This window comes from Lactuca saligna, chromosome 8 (genome assembly GCF_052625555.1).
Source record: "Lactuca saligna cultivar CGN05327 chromosome 8, ASM5262555v1, whole genome shotgun sequence".
Classification (NCBI taxonomy): domain Eukaryota; kingdom Viridiplantae; phylum Streptophyta; class Magnoliopsida; order Asterales; family Asteraceae; genus Lactuca; species Lactuca saligna.
In genome coordinates, this window is record NC_136424.1 from 49,021,242 (window position 1) to 49,038,961 (window position 17,720).

General features: G+C 38.8%; 1 long non-coding RNA gene across 1 annotated transcript; it reads left to right on the forward strand.

Moving 5' to 3' along the window:
- Nucleotides 1-14,295: 14,295 nt before the first annotated feature.
- On the forward strand, nt 14,296-15,538 carry LOC145013208 (uncharacterized). Its single transcript, XR_013664877.1, has 3 exons — nt 14,296-14,470; nt 14,674-14,741; nt 15,364-15,538. It is a non-coding gene; the product is annotated as an uncharacterized LOC145013208 (long non-coding RNA).
- Nucleotides 15,539-17,720: the final 2,182 nt, after the last annotated feature.

The window sequence follows — 17,720 nt, forward strand, 5'->3', positions numbered from 1 at the left end:
ACCCATAAAAATCATGCCAAATTTAAACTTTTTAAAACATTTAAAAACCAACATTTATTACAAATTTGTTTTCAAAATAGTCTATATCAGAGTCTCCCAGAAACAAAGTCATAAAAAGTGAGGAGCGGTACGATCACACCTTTGCTTTGCTGCGGTCCACTGATGTACCTGAAACAATAAATTGAAACTGTAAGCCTGAAAGCTAAGTGAGTTCCCCCAAAATACACATACGCACAATAATACACATAAAATCATAAAGATCATACAATTGGTCCAGTCAACCATCGGGTTGGAATACCCTAGACCCTCAACCATCCAGTTGGAACGCCCACATACTATGAGTCCAATGATCGTCTGGATGGAATACTCACGGCCCACAACCAACAGGTTGGAATGCCCAAGTCTATTGGCTTTCGCACAAAGCAGATAAGCCTCAACTGCCAAACAGACATGTGCACATATAATAGATAGTTACATAACAGTCTATAGGTAGAATAATCGATCTAACATATCATAACAGCATAGAAACATCCTATCTACCAGGATACTGATCTGACGGATCATAGCAACATGTAACATCCTATCTACCAGGATATTGATCTAACGGATCATGACAGTATATAACATCCCATCTACCAGGATACTGATCTAACGGATCATAACAACATATAATATCCCATCTACCAGGATATTGATCTAACGGGTCGTAACAACATATAACATCCCATCTACCGAGATATCGATCTAACGGATCATAACAACATGTACCATACTATCTACCAGGATACCGATCTAACAAATCATACTAGCATAATATATCAGGATAACAATCCAAAAGGGTTGGTCTTGGTGCCTTAGACCCTTGAGTATAGTGAGGAAAACTCACCTCGCAACTGTCGAATTGAAAGATAAGCTCAAAATCTCGGATCACCGCCACAAACTCCACCACATTCAAAAGATGCTAACTGAGGTAGATTTTAGATCGCCACACATTCCTTGCTTCTAGCCACTTGCTCTCCAAGCTCTCCTCACTAAGATCCACCTTCCAAAGCTTAAAACACACAAGAATGGAGCAGACACACGAATTCGGTTTTGCTGGAATCTTAAGAGGCTGTAAGGGGCTAAAGGAGGCTAATAATCATTTAAATAGGGTGCAAAACCTCGGAAATTAGAGTTTCATCTTCCAGCTCCTACTCGTCGAGTCCTATCTTGAACTCGACGAGTAGGTCACTTAATCACGTGGCCCAACCTGCTTCTACTTAATGATTTAGGGTATCCAACTCGTAGAGTAGACCTTGCAATTATGAAAATTAAAGCCATAAAATTATTACCTGAGAGTCGGGATGTTAGAATATTAGCTCGATTGGTTGTTTAAATAGAATTATATGATTGTTTTACATGTTTTGATTCAACCTATTGTCTCAGTTCTGGCCAAAATCATAAAAATGATGGGAAATTGGAAGTTGTTATATTAAAAATAAAAATGGTTGAAATCGTTTTAATTATGCTTTGTTATTTTATAATGATTTATGAGTAAATGTTAGTAAGAGGTGAAGATGATTAATAGTTACTTTATAGATTTATTGTCCATTATTTTGAGTGAAATTGAAGCTCAGTATCTTTAAAAATGGCAGTATTTTTCAAGTAAAGAAGATGAATTTCACGGCTTCATTTTGTTGGTTGGGTCAGAAAAAAATACAAAGGAAATGATTCGTTTTTTTTTTTTCTTTTTTCTATTATATATATATATATATATATATATATATATATACACACACACACACACACACATGGTAGAATGTAACTGGCTGTTCTTGTATATGAGTTTAAGCCATATTGACTATGAATAGTTGAACCAAAATAGACACATGTGATGCTTTTATAGGATTGTGGCCTTAGAAAACTAGTTGGTGGAATACAGGGTGCAGGTTAGCAACAAAGCTTCGATTAGAATTTATCAGTTACGAGGTGAGTTTTTCGTGTTCTGTGGTTGTTCGCACATAAATGTTTGTCATGTGTTTATTATGTGATTTTTATTTATTTATTGATTGTCTGTTTTATGATAAGTATGGTTGCGTACAAATGTTATTTTGGATTTGTTATCTACTTTGTGTGTTTTTGGATGGCATGTTTAGCGGGAACGGGTGGGTCTTTAATCGTCGTGATCATGACGGATGTGTGTGATCGGCGGGGATGAGAATTGAGAATCATACTCATTTCCTTGGATATTTAAAATAATTTAGTACAATGGATGGAGAGTTTTCTCAAGGAGAAGGGAAATGAACCTTTGGTTCTTTTTCTGGATAATTAATCGTTCCCTGAAATTATGTCATCGGGTGATATGTTTGTTGTATGATTTATATAACCTATATGATAAAACCTTTTGTTTTTTAAGTGATGGACATGTATGTGCAACACGATCTTACTAGGCCCTAGGCTTACCCATTTAGAAACTTTAAACATGTGCAACCCAGGAAACTATTTTGCAAGTAACAGAGAAAAGTCCAAGGAGAAAAATTGATCCAGAAGACGGCAGAGGAATTACGAAAAGACTTAACACCCGAAGTTATTCAATTGAAGACTTATTTTATTTTATTTTGCTTCCGCTGTATTTAGTCTATAAGTAAGTTCAAAATTGATCTTGGAAGATGTTGGAACGATTATTGTTTATATAATCTATATATAAAATTTGGGTGTTACAAGTTGGTATCAGAGCGATGTTTAAGCAGATTCGGTTTTTGTATAAACACTTAAGCTTAGATGGAAGGATCAAGAGCTAATCAAACAACTAAATTAGACCACATCTCGCTTGTTGGTATCATGTCTTCAAGGAGGTCTGGAAGGTTTGCTAGGTCAACCCGGAGGAATTATACATCCCAGTTGGAGCTTATGTTAAATCACTTGGAGATGTACCAGAAATTCCGTTAATCCCTAATGCTAGTCGTGGATGTAGCCAAGGAAGAGGAGGGGGCAGGGGTAAAGGAAGATGGTGAGGATTAGTAACTGCACTTATAGCTACAACGTCTGGCCATGGTAGCTTCGGCTCTCACCGTGGTTGAGGTCGAGGTCGCGGAAGGGGTCGTGCGACAAACATGATCATTAAAGAAGAGTTGGCTGATGAGATTGCTCGGGCGATTCAAGCCACATAACCAAATGTAGTTTCTCAGGAATGAGATGCAATGTAACATCTTGTTTATTAAATAAATAAATATATAAAAATGATGAATGAATAGTCGCCCTAAATCCATATTATTTAGTGGGGTGTTGGTTTTGGGGAGCCAAATGTTATAAATTGGATTATTCGGGTGTTAAAGAGTAATTTAGGGATTTATTTTGAAAAGGATTTTAGAATTTGGGGGTTAAAAGTGTAAGTTTTTGATTGATTTCGTAAATAATTTTGAAGGCAGGGACTACTTTGTAATTATTGGGACTTAATTAAAAAATATTTAGGAGGCTAGGGGCCGAATTGTAACTTATGGACTCCATTTGAAAATAATTTGTAGAGGAAGGGTTGTTTGGTAACTTTTAGACATAAAATGAAAAGAATTGTGGGAACAGGGGTATGAAAAGTAAATTATGTGCTTTGATTTGCAAAGAAGTTTATGGGGAAGGACCATTCCTGCCATTATGGCAAAATGTTTCATTGTGTCGGGTATATAAAGCCAATGAAACCCTAACCCTACTCTCGGATGAAACAGGCACCACCTTCCCTCCTTCATCGTCGCCACCATTCACCTCGTTCGTTTTTTCGACCGCCATGCACGTTCTTTCAGTCAGTCGTGGCCGCCAAGTGACTGTCGAACCCTTGCCACCTTGTTGTTGTCGTTGTTGCAATTTTTTAACAACCCGTTATTTCAGATCATTGTAATGATTAAAAGTCAATTTTAGTAATCTCTTTGTGAAATAATAAAATAGCACAAAAAATGAAATGTTCAAAAAACTCAGTTTTAGTATATTATGTGGTAGATATCGTAACAAGCTTTCCAAAAATATAAAGAACACAAAAATCTGAGTTATAACGAAGAAGTTATGACCATTTGAAGATCTGTAACAATACCGGTAAAACACTGTTAAGCCTAAAACAAGAAATTTCAATAAAATACCTATTATCCTTAGGCATCTAAATAAAATTAGTAGATATCATTAAACCGTGAACATACATAAAAAGAACACCCAAATCTGACTTCGTATGAGGAAATTATGATTTTTCCAAGTTTCAAAATAGCGGTAGATAGCTAAAAACTCGAAATAGAGATCGAGCGATTTTTAGCCAAAGCAACCTAAACGAAAGTTGAAGATCTCAACAAGAGTATCGGAACGGTAAAAAGACAGACGAAAACGGACATCGGATGGAGGAGTTATGAATTTTTAACGGACTTTTTCAGTCCTGGTCTGTTAAAAATATATTTTTAAAAATAAAGTCAAAATCAGCCGACGAAGTCTAAACGAGAGTTGTAGAGCATTTTCTCACCTACGCGTGGATAAAAAGAATGTCGAAATCGGAGCTCTTTCGCGAAAGTTACGGATTTTACAAGTTCGGGACACGAAATCTGAGGCTGTCAGGCAGCCCACGTGTGAGCCGGAAGCTCACGGCGTGAGCCTGTGACTATTGGGTTCCAGAGCTGGCAGCAGACGTCTCATCCATGGAAGAGGATATGATCGACCTCACGACATGATCAAGCCCATGCTCACGATGTGAGACCCAAAAATCACCCTATAAATAGAACCCAAGAGGTTCCGAGTTTAGTTGCTCAATTCTCTTCACTCTCCTACTTCTACTCTCTGTTAAGCCACTCTAAACCACCCCAAAGCCCCGATAATACTCCTGGAACACAACGCGAGTCACGACGCTCCCGAGATTCCCGAGAAATCTACTTCTTTCTAGTCGAAGTGTTGTACGAGTCAAGTCTCGTCTTCTTCAAACCGACACATCCACCAAGTGAGTTCATACCCTCATTTTTACGCTTATAAATGTTTTAGAACATATTACGGGGGAGAATACAAGTAAACACCAGGTTAATCCCGAGTGAAAATATGGAAACTTTTGTTATACATTGCATGTGATTATCTTGTCTATAAAATGGAATTGTTAAGCATGCAAAACACATTTCATATGGTCTTATCTTTATAGGATGAAACGAAACTATACTATTATGAATCTCATCTATACAAATGCATTTTATCAAGGGTAACCACTCTTGTTAAACTATTTTATGCATTCAAGAAAACACGAATTATGCCTTTGTTAACATTGTTAAAAAGGATAATCATTGCATACAAACTCATCATTTTCAATACGCGACTTAGTTGAGAATCCGTGAGACGATTCGCCTTCACTCTACCTTTTGTTAAAGGTACCAACAAAATTCCTGTTTATAACCAGAATCTCCCGTTTGGAGAACGTGATAAGTGTGTATAGATCTATACAGGACTAATGATACCACATCCTGACTGTTTGCTACAGTTCTTTAGGTGACAAGTGTCATTACATTTCGACACATGAAGAATGTCGCCACAGGAAAAACTATGATAGTATGGTTATAAAAACTCACCATATAGACAATTATTATGGTATTATGATTTCGGTGGAAAGTAACTATTAATGTTATTTTTCATATTTTTCAAGCTTGATCTTCATATAGTTTTATTATATAAACTATACCTCTATCTTCTTAAGCATGTTATAATTGCTTACATTTTACGGTCTTGGACATTTAAGACTGTTATTCACAATAGGAAAATAAGGGATTTTCCTAGTTCAACTATTTACAATTCATACAACGATCTTTCATACTCATTGCATACATCTATAAGAAAATAAGGGATTTTCTGGAAAACAAACACGAACTTTCGAATGACATACATTTTCGCAAAACACTACTTATGAACTCACCAACTTAATTGTTGAAACTTTTTCTTGAAATAACTTGTATTCTCAGGAAATCGCTAAGCCAGGAACCAACTTCTTTTGAAGACTAACGCGCTGGCGTTAGTAACATATTTTGGATCACCATATTGTATTTGATATTCAAACATGTAATACATACAATCATGTAAATTTTCAAATATTTATCTTATGGTGGTGACTACTTTCTTTACTATTCAATTGTTATGATACTAAATATGACGTCCTCTGCCCCCGAACATTTCCTCCATTCTGGTTTGGGGTGTGACACATTTTTAACGAGAAGAGAGACTGAGAATCAGAGTCGGACGTCATGAGTCCTCTTCATTCCACCTAAGTCACAGAGAATTCATCAATTCCCAGATAACCGCCACCTCCCCCGTTGTATTCAATCCTCCTCCTTCTTTGGTTCGTCATTGCCGCCTCACTGCTATGTTGGCGTCGCTGCTGCCCAGTTCTGTTGAAGACCAAGCTGTCTTTGAAGACTAGACCTCCGTTGCTACTGTGAACCGTTGCTATGGCCTCCTCCTAGTGTCTCTTTTCACCTCCTCTTCAGTCCCATCATCAACCACGTCCTGCCATCGCAATATCGCCATGATTGTTGTCGTTATGCCGCTTGTGGTGCTGTTGCCATCGCCTAACGCTGCCAGGTGGGTGGTTGGATCCATTTTCAAGAAAGAAAATGTGTGGGTGTATGTATTTCTACTATAGAGTGTGCTGTGTGTTTGTGGTTTGTTTGGACGGAAAACCGGGAAACGCCACCACTACCGTGAGGTGGTGGCTGCGACTATGTGACACCACCGGCAACCACTAGGGTGGTTGTGTGTGTATGTGTGTGTGGTTGTATTGGGGGGTGTGTGTGTTATTCGGATTTTTGCTTTGTAATATTGTAACCAATGCGAAAATAATAAAAGAAACTCATAACCACCATCATGTGGTGGGGGCAACCATCATCAGCCGCCGTGTTGGGTGGCGGTGTACCTCGTTTGCGTTTTGACTCGTTTGGGATGCTTGGACAGAATGGCATAATGAAACCCTAGTGGGCCCAATGAAACCCTAATGGGCCTAATGAAGCCCTAACTGACATGAAAGCCCAAACATGTGACTAATGAGTTAGTATTGGGCTGGAAACCCTAATTAAGGTTTGGAAAACCCTAATGTCATGAAACCGTAATTTGGGAGATTAATTGGGATCCGCACTGGAATTAATTAGTAAACTTAAAATATTAATTAACAATCATAGGTAAATTAACCTAAGGCAATATTGGACTTAATAGATTAAGTCTTTAACGGGTTCGGTAGGAACACTAAACGTTAAGAAAACCCTAACTTCACTTGGGGCTCCCTATTGGGTTTTGGTGATTAGGCTCTTGATGGGCCATCCAAGAATAATCATATGGACTAAAATTATATGATGCGCCTTAGGGTAAGACCATGTGAGGGTTCGGGCCCAAATTGGAAATTTTGGCCATAGGTGGGCCATAACTAGGCCTTCAGGATTATGAGAGGTTGGACCATTGAAATGCCAAATGTTTGGACTGGACTAAATGGTGGGGCCTTAAGATAAGCCCACATAGAGGTTTAGGCCTAATTTCGAAAATAGGGCCATATGTTGGGCTTTGGCCACCGCCGACCACCACTAGGGTGGTTGTGTGTGTATGTGTGTCTGGTTGTATTGGTATGTGTTTGTTATTTATGTTTTTGCTTTGTAATATTGTAACCAATTCCGAAAATAATAAAAGAAACTCGTAACCACCACCGTGTGGTGGTGGCCGCCATCGTCAGCCACCGTGTTGGGTGCCGATGTGCCTCGTTTGCATTTTGACTCGTAGGGGATGCTTGGATAGAATGGGCGTAATGAAACCCTAGTGGGCCCAATGAAACCCTAATGGGCCTAATGAAGCCCTAATTGACATGAAAGCCCAAACATGTGACTAATGAGTTAGTATTGAGTTGGAAACCCTAATTAGGGTTTGGAAAACACTAATGTCATAAAATCCTAATTTTGCGGATTGATTGGGACCCGCACTGGAATTAATTAATAAACTTAAAATATTAAATAACAATCATTGGAAAATTAACCTAATGCAATATTGGACTTAATGGGTTAGGTAGGAACACTAAACCCTAATCGTCATTTCATGTGAAAACCCTAATTTACTTGGGCCGTGAGTTGGGCCTTCCTATTGGGTTTTGCTGATTAGGTTATTGATGGGCCATCCAAGAATAATCATACGGACTAAGAATATAGGGATGGGCCTTAGGGTAAGATCATGTGAGGGTTTGGGCTCAATTTGGAAAATTAGGCCATAGGTGGGCCATAACTGGGCCTTGAGGATTATTAGATGTTGGACCATTGGAATGCCAAATTTTTGGACTGGAGTAAACGGTGGGGCCTAAAGATAAGCTCATATATATTTTTAGGCCCAATTTGGAAAATTGTGCCATATGTTGGGCTTTGGCCCATTACTTAAATATTAGGCCTTTGGAGTGTAAGTTGGAGCTTGGTCTTGGAACCAAATTATTAATTGAGTATTGTTTGATGTTGGCAGATCGGGAATCTTTCAACAAGCAGCTGGAGTTGCATCCGCGGGACTTCAGCAATGCCAGGTGAGTATCCTCACCATACCAATGGGTCGAAGGCACCAGTGCCAACCCATTTTATGATATGTGATACACTAGATGGAGTTATGTTATGTGGCATGTTTGCGGGTTATGTGATAAGGAATATGCTAGTGATTATGTGGTATGCTAGTTGACTATATGGTATGTGTTATGCTAGTTGTCTTTGTGATACTTGAATGGAAGACTATGGGAGAGCCAATGGCACCTTGATGTAAGACCAAGTGGAGAGCCCATGGATTTCCTACTAAAAACCATGTGGAGAGCCCATTGCAACATGATGTAAGACCATGTAGGGAGCCCATGGATTTCCTATTAAAGACCATGGGAGAGCCCATGACCCTTATGTGTAAGACCATGTGGAGAGCCCATGGCATCCTGGAGTAAGACTTTGGGGACGAGCCCACGACATTCGTATGTGTTTATATGTGTGGTTTATGTGATTGTTATTGTTTATGTAGATTTTATAGCTAATATGGATTGTGTGATTATGTGGAGTATGTGGGGTATCCTCTAGGGAACTCACTAAGCTTTGTGCTTAAGGTTTACAGTTTTGTTTTCAGGTATCATTGATTTGGAAAAGAAGGGCTCGGATTGATTGTAGTGTACACACCTATGATTTCCGCAATGAATGATTTTCTGATAAACCCTGATAAATGTTTTACTTAATGATTAATGTTTTACTTAATGATTATTTGAAATGTTTGAAATAAATGGTATCAATGTTTTAGCTATATTAAAAATGAAATTTTTACCCTTGATTTTTGGATCGTTACAAGTTGGTATCAGAGCCTTGGTTTGAGGGATTCAGATATACTTTCAGGTGTGTTTGAACTCAAACCGAGGATCTATAAAGTTTTCAAAAGAAAAATGTTTTCAAGAAAATAGTTTTCAAAAGAAAAATGTTTTCAACAAAAGATTTTGTGAAGACAAATAAAGCTGTATGGTGCATGCAATCGGCCGAGCTCAATTAAGTTTCCCTAGAATACCCATATATGTTAACTGTTATGGCTTGACTTATGAATCTGTGAATCGCATGATAGATAGGGCTATGGGAGATGCCTTTATATGTTGTATGAGCTAGTAGACTTGCATGCTAGTGCTAAGTAGTCAACGATAGATTAGCCTGACATGTGGTGCTTGTAGCCTTAAGAATTTTGGATGCCATGCTAGAATGAGAATGATAATTTGTAATAGTAACTGCTAAGTGTATGCTTTTAAAATTGTATACGGATAGGATCTTATAGCCTCAGAATAATTGATTTGGCCTTATTTCTTGTTCCTTGTCTGGTTGTGGTCCTAGGGTAGTGTCTATTATTAGACAATCTATTAGATCCTGTTCTGTGTATAATTTGCATGCATAAGGTAGCTGGCAGTGAGGATGGACGGATGTAGACAATAAGAGTTGCAATTTGTGGGCGGAATGTTCTACGATAGTTCTTTGGATCGGAATGCTACTGCACGAATGTTGCTTGCTTTATGCTTTGTGGAACTCTTAAGTGATGGGAGTCGGCTACTAAGTGGATATGACGACATCCAGGAGGTGGATGCCTGGCATCATGGTGAGTTCTTTAGTAGCTGATGGCAGGGCAAGCATGGGAACCTAGTAAAGCCTAGGATATGCTCCAGGGAGTTAGTGGGGTAGTTCGGGTTCAGTGGAGAGCCAGTTAGCGGAAGGACTACCAGGATTTTGAGTTCGCCTTGGATCTCTTGTATCAGGTGATAAGGATTGATTGTATGAATTATTGCGCTTTCGGATCGGAGATTGTGACTTGGGAGTAGTTGGTAACCAGTTTAGGCATAGGTTGCTTCAGCTACAACAATTCAGTCGTTAATGATTGAGCTGGTGAGTGTGACATGGTGTGAGACCCTGAATGATATGATTTCTAGAGCTCGAGAGCAGGGATTAATTTGGAGTACATTGGGAAGAGGGGACCAGATCGGGTGCCTATATTGGAGTGTCTTGGGAAAAGACCCAGGAGTTCAGGTCAACTTTTGAGAGGCCAGCAGGGTCGGGTTCAATACAGTATTTGTGGGAAACTACATGATGGAATTTTTTGTTCCAAGGGTTTGGGTAAGTGTAGTTATGAGTTGCTTCCCCGTTTGCAATGGGGTTATATCTTCAAGTGAGGTCATATGACATTTTCATACCATGAGTTACGGGGTGGTTAGTGAAAGTTCGTTCCCTCTTTGCTGGTTTGGAGCATTCAATGCTATCTAGGTCTATGGTCGAGATCGATTCAGGGAGGTGATGCAGAAGATCTCCGGTCAGGATTAGTGACTCGTTCATTATGATTGGGTTGGATTTTATAGCGCTAGGGGAAGTGGTTTACTGTTGAGGCTTGGCCTAGACATCATTTATTTGGATTTCAAGATATAAGTGTGCTATCATTTCAAGGCGTCTGAGATTATTAGTTTCGCTAGGATTCGGGAAGTGGTTGTCTGATTTTTAGGAGTTGTATGGTCTATTAGGGTTTGGGCTAGTAATAGAACACTAGCACAGCTAAGCAACCTGTTGTCAACCGTTTGGTTAATAAAGAGTAAAAAGGATTGGGAATCCTTCAAATCTCATGTATTGCGAAGAGTTGTTCGAATCTAAGTGGGGGAGAATCACGCAGGTATTCAGGACAGGGGAAGGTATGAGACCGGGATGGGTGTCTCATCCTCATCCAGGAAAATGGCAACCCAAGTGGCTATTTGGTTTGAGGGTTGTGCGAGTTTGGAGTTCAGTAAAACTCCCCGTCATATGAAATGTGTCTTCTTGGAGGCTTGATAACAGAATTTGGGAAAGTAGTTCGAGGCTCCAGTCATGAATTGAGTTCAATTTGGGTGTTCGGTTAGGTGCGTGCTTGACTCTGTATGCGTTTTAAATTGATATATTAGGGGTAAGGCATTGGGCTACAGTTGTGTTAGAATGAAACTGTGGTAAGACAACGGGGGAGTCATAGCATTCACTAATGGTCAGTTGGGGTGAAAGTGTTGTAAGACTACGGGGGAGCTGTAGCATTCACTAATGGTCAGTTAGGGTGAAACTGTTGTAAGACTACGGGGGAGCCAAAGCGTTCGCTAATGGTCAGTAGGGTGAAAGTGTTGTAAGACTATAGGGGAGCCGTAGCATTCACTAGTAGCCAGATAGTGTGGAAAGTGTTGTAAGACTACGGGGGAGCCGTAGCATTCACAAGGGGCCAGATAGTGTGGGAGATGCAAAAAAAAATTACATGATAGTCGTGGCATTCAAGGATTTGTTCGAATGACTTAGGCTAGTGTGGGCCAGTTCGCATGGTTGTGAGTAGGTCACCATATAATTGGAATTAGGGAACCGTAAATCGAAGGAGACCGGTTATGATGTAAGACTACAATTATTCTGGTAGCATTCACCTTTTTGGTTCGGATTCGCTGGCGACAGATTATCAGCCTATCATGATCATGTGGATTGAATGGATTGAAGGATCCATGAGTGGCTGTACAGATAGTGCAGTTGTCGTTAGAAGATGTATCCTTTAGAGCTTGCACGGGACTGATACGTGTGTTTTTGACTAAGTTATTGGGTAGTTTACCGGTGTTCCGGATAGTTGGTAGACAAGTTAGGACTAGGGAGCTCCCGGTTGTTCTTCATGAAAGCAGCTATGTGGCAGCAAGATGAGTTGGAGTGATTTCAGTGACTCTGGACTCGTGTGTGGGGTTGCCTGTCCTTCAGGGCATATACTAAATTGGTTACGGTCAGACTAAATAATGTGAGAAGTTGAATAGCCAGTTAGAGACAAGTATAGTGAACTCGACAATGATTTGATATGGACGGTCCGTCAAGGAGACAGACCATCTTGAGACTTCAGGTTTCAGATGGAGTAAACGCAATCATGTTTTAAGGAATTCATTCATCTTCGGGTTTAGAACCCTGCGTAGGATGGTTTTGGTTGCCTTGGAGAGGCTATGGTATGCTTGTGGTTTTGACCATGTCATTCGAGTTTTCGGTTGTGTAAGGGGTGGTAAGGAATGATTTTGAGGACGAAATCTAATTTAAATGGGGGAGAGTTGTAACATCTTGTTTATTAAATAAATAAATAGATAAAAATGATGAACGAATAGTCGCCTTAAATCCATATTATTTAGCGGGGTGTTGGTTTTGGGGAGCCAAATGTTATAAATTGGATTATTCAGGGGTTAAAGAGTAATTCTAGGATTTATTTTGAAAAGGAATTTAGAAGTTGGGGGTTAAAAGTGTAGGTTTGGATTGATTTTATAAATAATTGTGAAGGCAGGGACTAATTTGTAAATTATTGGGACTTAATTTGAAAAGATTTTGGAGGCTAGGAGCCGAATGGTAACTTATGGACTCCATTTGAGAATAATTTGTAGAGGAATGGTGTAACATCCGGTTTCCTAGTACTCGTTTAATTAAGTATTTATCTATTTATTTTGAAAGAAGGACCCGATGAGTTGGTAGCTTTGACTTGTCGAGTAGATGCCAGAAAGGACGTGGGGATTTAAATGGTCTACTCGGCGAGTCCAAGCCTGGACTCGACGAGTAGGTATGTCAGGAGGAAACCCTATTTTCGGGGTTTTGCACGCTATTTAAGCATCATATCTAGCCTCCATCACCTCCAAAACCCTAATTCATTGTGAGCTTCATCCTTGAGAGATCATTGAGATTTTGAGTGTGTTTTTGTGATATAGAAGTGTAACGCCCGGGTTTTCAGGGCTAAGCATTTTTGTCAATGTAATAGTCTAGGTCAACTATTGTAACTCTTTTTGAAGTAATAAATATAAAATATTTGAGTATTATGTGAATTATGTGTGTTTATGTGTTTATTATTTAATTATAAGTGTATAATTAATAAAGAATAAAACTGAGCATCAAAATTAAAGTGTGAGATAATCCAGATATATCTACATAAAGTTTTAGAATATGTCTCAAGGTTTCCGTACATATAAAGAACGCCGAAATCCGAGCTATAACGAAGAAGTTATGACCCGCCGAAGTTTTACGGCAAAACTGACACGGCACCGGGAGACGTAAATAGTGAATTTACGATAGAAGACTTTTTAGCCGTAGCAATCTAAACAAAAGTCGTAGAATATGTTAAACTAAGAACATCGATAAAAAGAACGCCCAAATCTGACTTCGTATGAAAAAGTTATGATTTTTCTAAGATTCGGCTTAGCAGTGCACGGCCTGAAACTCGAATTTTAGTTCGAGCGGTTTTTGGCTTACATGACCTAAATGAGAGTTGAAGATCTCATTAATAGGAACTCAAAGGTAAAAAGACAGACGAAAACGGAGTCCGTATGAAGGAGTTATGAACTCTTCGCGGTCATTTAACAGTCTAAACTCCTCCTACTGTTAAATTTGAGATCGGTCGAGAATTAGCCGATAGAGTCTAAATGAAAGTTGTAGATCTTGATTTTACCTACGCGTGGATATAAATAACGTCAAAAACGGAGTTCGTATGAACGAGTTACAAATTATAATAGCATATTTACGTATTAAAATAAAGTATAAATCATGTATACGTACACATATATATACATATGTATATATCATTAGAAAGGTATCGACGATGCGGTCATTATAAGACTAATATTGAGTTCTTTCGACATTAGTTTAGTACAAATATCATTAAATCCATTTAAAATAGTATTATAGAGGGGTGTTTAGTTGTTTATATAACTAAAAGGTCATTAAGTAATTATGGAGGGTAGTTTTTGAAAATTCAATTAGTATAAATAAGAGCCTTGGGCTCTCATATTTCTTGCACCATTCTCTTGATTCAAGAGTCTTTCTCTCCTTATCCCCCGAGCATTTCGGTCCCTCGTGATTCGACTTCTCTTTCTGTAGTTTAGTATAGTAAGGTGAGCGCTGAAGCGCTGCACGAATCTTTCTTAGAAAGATTCAGCGACGAAGTTCTGCCCCTGCAGAGCCCGACTCCTAGCTAAAACCCCATTGTAAGTAAGTTATGCTTACCTTATTTTAATATAGCTTATATTTAAAATTAGTATTGTTATTATGAACTTATAATAAATACTTGGGCTATTATTATGGGTTATATAAGTATTTTTTTTTTAACGCTTATATAATAATAATAATAGCTAGACTATTAATTAGTCTCGGCGAATAATAGACTAAACTCTAGTGGTAATAATACTAGGTTTCGTCGAAGAAAATTCTATTTAAGAAGCGAAGCGCTGTCTGAGTTCGGAATCACCACCTTTTCAGGTGAGTGCATAGTTACTTTCAGCTTACACATAGATATGAAGTATTTAATATAAATTACGTGCTATGTGTGAATATTATCTGAATACTTGCTATCTATGCTGGATGAACGTTTTATACATGTTTTCAAAGATTTAAACTGTATATGTATTTTATATCTACAAAATGTGTTGGGTAAAACATGGGTAGATGTAATAGTTGCTGTGTGACAAAATAAAATAATGAGAGGCCTCGTTATAGATGTTATTGATGATCCAGTCATCTAGCGGAGTATAGATGACGACCACGGACTATTCTAGACAGTCCAGTGGAACACTAGCAGGCTCGCAACCTGTAGGTGTTTATTTGAACTGTGTGCTCACCAGATGTACTCCATCCCCCACATGGTTGCATATTAGGACATTTATTGCTGAGGAATCCCCTTAGCAGTAGTGTCCGTCCCGATGATGATCCTTAGGCTAGGTCCCTTATGATAGGTGTTTAGGGACGTAAAGTGAGGATAACGGGAACGGGTAATCGGGTTATTGTTGATTGATGAAATTAATAAACTTATTTATTGTGGGTTGAAAACCCTATGTGCTCACCAGGCTCCCAAGCCTGACCCACTCAGTTTTATGTATTACAGGTAGTGGCGCTTGAGCATATATATGATGTTTGGATGAGGGATTACGGATATAGGCCTGTAGATATGAAATAATGTAGTAAGGCTTGTATTGTACTGTTTATGCTTTTGATCTGTACGAACATGACATCCCGAGTCTTTTAATGAAATACATTTCTATGGAAATGCTTTTGATAAATCTTTATCATGTTATTGTTTTGGGACAAATTCCGCAACACTTTTATTTAAAATGTTACTCTGATTTTTAAACAAAGCATAAACAAACCGGTCTTTTCTGGCCGTGATTTTGGGGATGTCACAAGAAGAGAGTTGGAAGAGCTAGGAGCCATCAAGCTTGTGGAGAAGATCAAGATCCAGGATTTCATCCATCTTTGGCAGCCCTCTGAGGTAAAAAGCTCTTAGCTTGATAAACCATAGCTTAGATCTTCTTTAGTGTTAATTTAAGGGTCTTTTTGACCCCTTTGAGAAGGATAAGTTATTCTCCATGGGTTGTATGCTAAACAATCCCTCTTTCCTATGATATTTAGCCTCTAGAGCCATAAAGGAGGTCTTGAACCTATTTTTTCCAAGCCATGGTCATGTTCATAGAAGTAGGTTGCTATAACTTGAGTTTGGATCTATTTAAGGTGTGTAAAGCCATCAAGTCTCCAAATTTATATAAATGGACCATAGAAACGATCTGGATCTGTATTTTGGAGCCTTAGAAGTGTGAAATCAGTTGTTTAGGTTAGATCTGCAAGGGACTCGACGAGCTCATATGGGAACTCGGCGAGTCCGATCACGGATCCTCGATGATGTTCAAGAAACTCGGCGAGTTGCTAAGGAACTCAACGAGTTTGATGATCTTGTCCCTTTTCTGATTATGCTAGGACTCAACAATTCTGAGGACGACTCGACGAGTTAGTTTCATCGAATCGCAATGATAAGTAGCCTAGGAACTCGACAATTCATAGGGTGACTCGCCGAGCCGATTCGCGATTCTAGGGTTCTAAGTTCTAGAACTCGACGAGTCACGAGGCTTACTCGGCGAGTTAGGTCAACCTGGAAAGTTGCCTTTGACCAGGATGTTGACTTTGACCAGGGGTAATATGGTCATTTTACCCTAAGAAGGGTCATCAGATTTTGATTAAGTGTTGTTATGGAATTGATAGTTGGAGAGTCATCGGAGCAGCAGACAGGGATTCCTCACTCGAGTTTTCAACAGTCAGTCTTGCGAGGTGAGTTCCATTTCAATAGGAATGTGTCTAAGGCACCAAGGTCGACCCATATATGTGATATGTTAGTAGATGAGTATGGGCGGGGCCTGAATTTCGTAGCAGTCTACAATGGGTGAGACCTCATGCTCATAGTATTATTCGAGTATTGATATGTGATTGTTTGGAAGATATACTTGTTGCCTGTGTGATACTTGTATGCATGTTAGACAGTGGAGTGTGGGCGGGGCCCGAATCTCCTAGATAGCGGAGTATGGGCAGGGACCGAATCTCCTAGTTGCATGATATTTGTATGGTATATGGTAGTTGTGGAGACTCACTCATAATCGTGCTTATAGTTTTCAGTTTTGGTGTCAGGTACTTCTGGTAGCAAGGGCAAGGGCTCGAGGTTATCGCATGACACACACCACAATTCCAACATGGGATATTGAGACTCTGATATTTTTCTCATATGATTTTGATACAGTACTTGTCACGATATTTTAAGATACATGATACTTGATTTTCTTTGCTATTATGGATGATTCATGGTTTTATTAATGATTTTAAAATGAAATTTTTGGTCCGTATCTTTGGGATGTTTGAAGTTGGTATCAAAGCCTTGGTTTGAGGAATTCAGGCGCACTTTTGGGTGTGTCTGAACTCAAACTAAGGATTTGGTATAGAATTTTCAAAAGAAAAACCATTTTATAAAAGGATTTACGAGGAAGGAAAATTAATTTTAGAAAAAAGTATAAAGAAAAGAACTTTGAAAAGAGAAAAGAGTGTGGTGTATGCAATCAGCTGAGCTCAAGTAAGTACTCCCAAATTACTCATACAAGTTTATGTTATGATATGTTTATCAAATTTATGAGAATTGCATGCTAGATTAGGACTACAGATCTAGGAAGGATGCATTATGTGCATGTTATATGTGTATCAGCCTTATGAGAACTGCATGCTAGTACAGATCGGTTATTATGATAGATAGAGTATTATATTATTGATTATATGTACTCAATGTTTGAATGTTGCTTGCTTTGTGCTTTTAGGAGTTCTAGCTATCCTTGACTAACTAGTGAACGAATATGTTAAGTTACATATTACAAGGACTAAATAATTTCAGAAGGTTAGGTTTAGCCTTATTTCACAGCTCTCGTTTGAGTC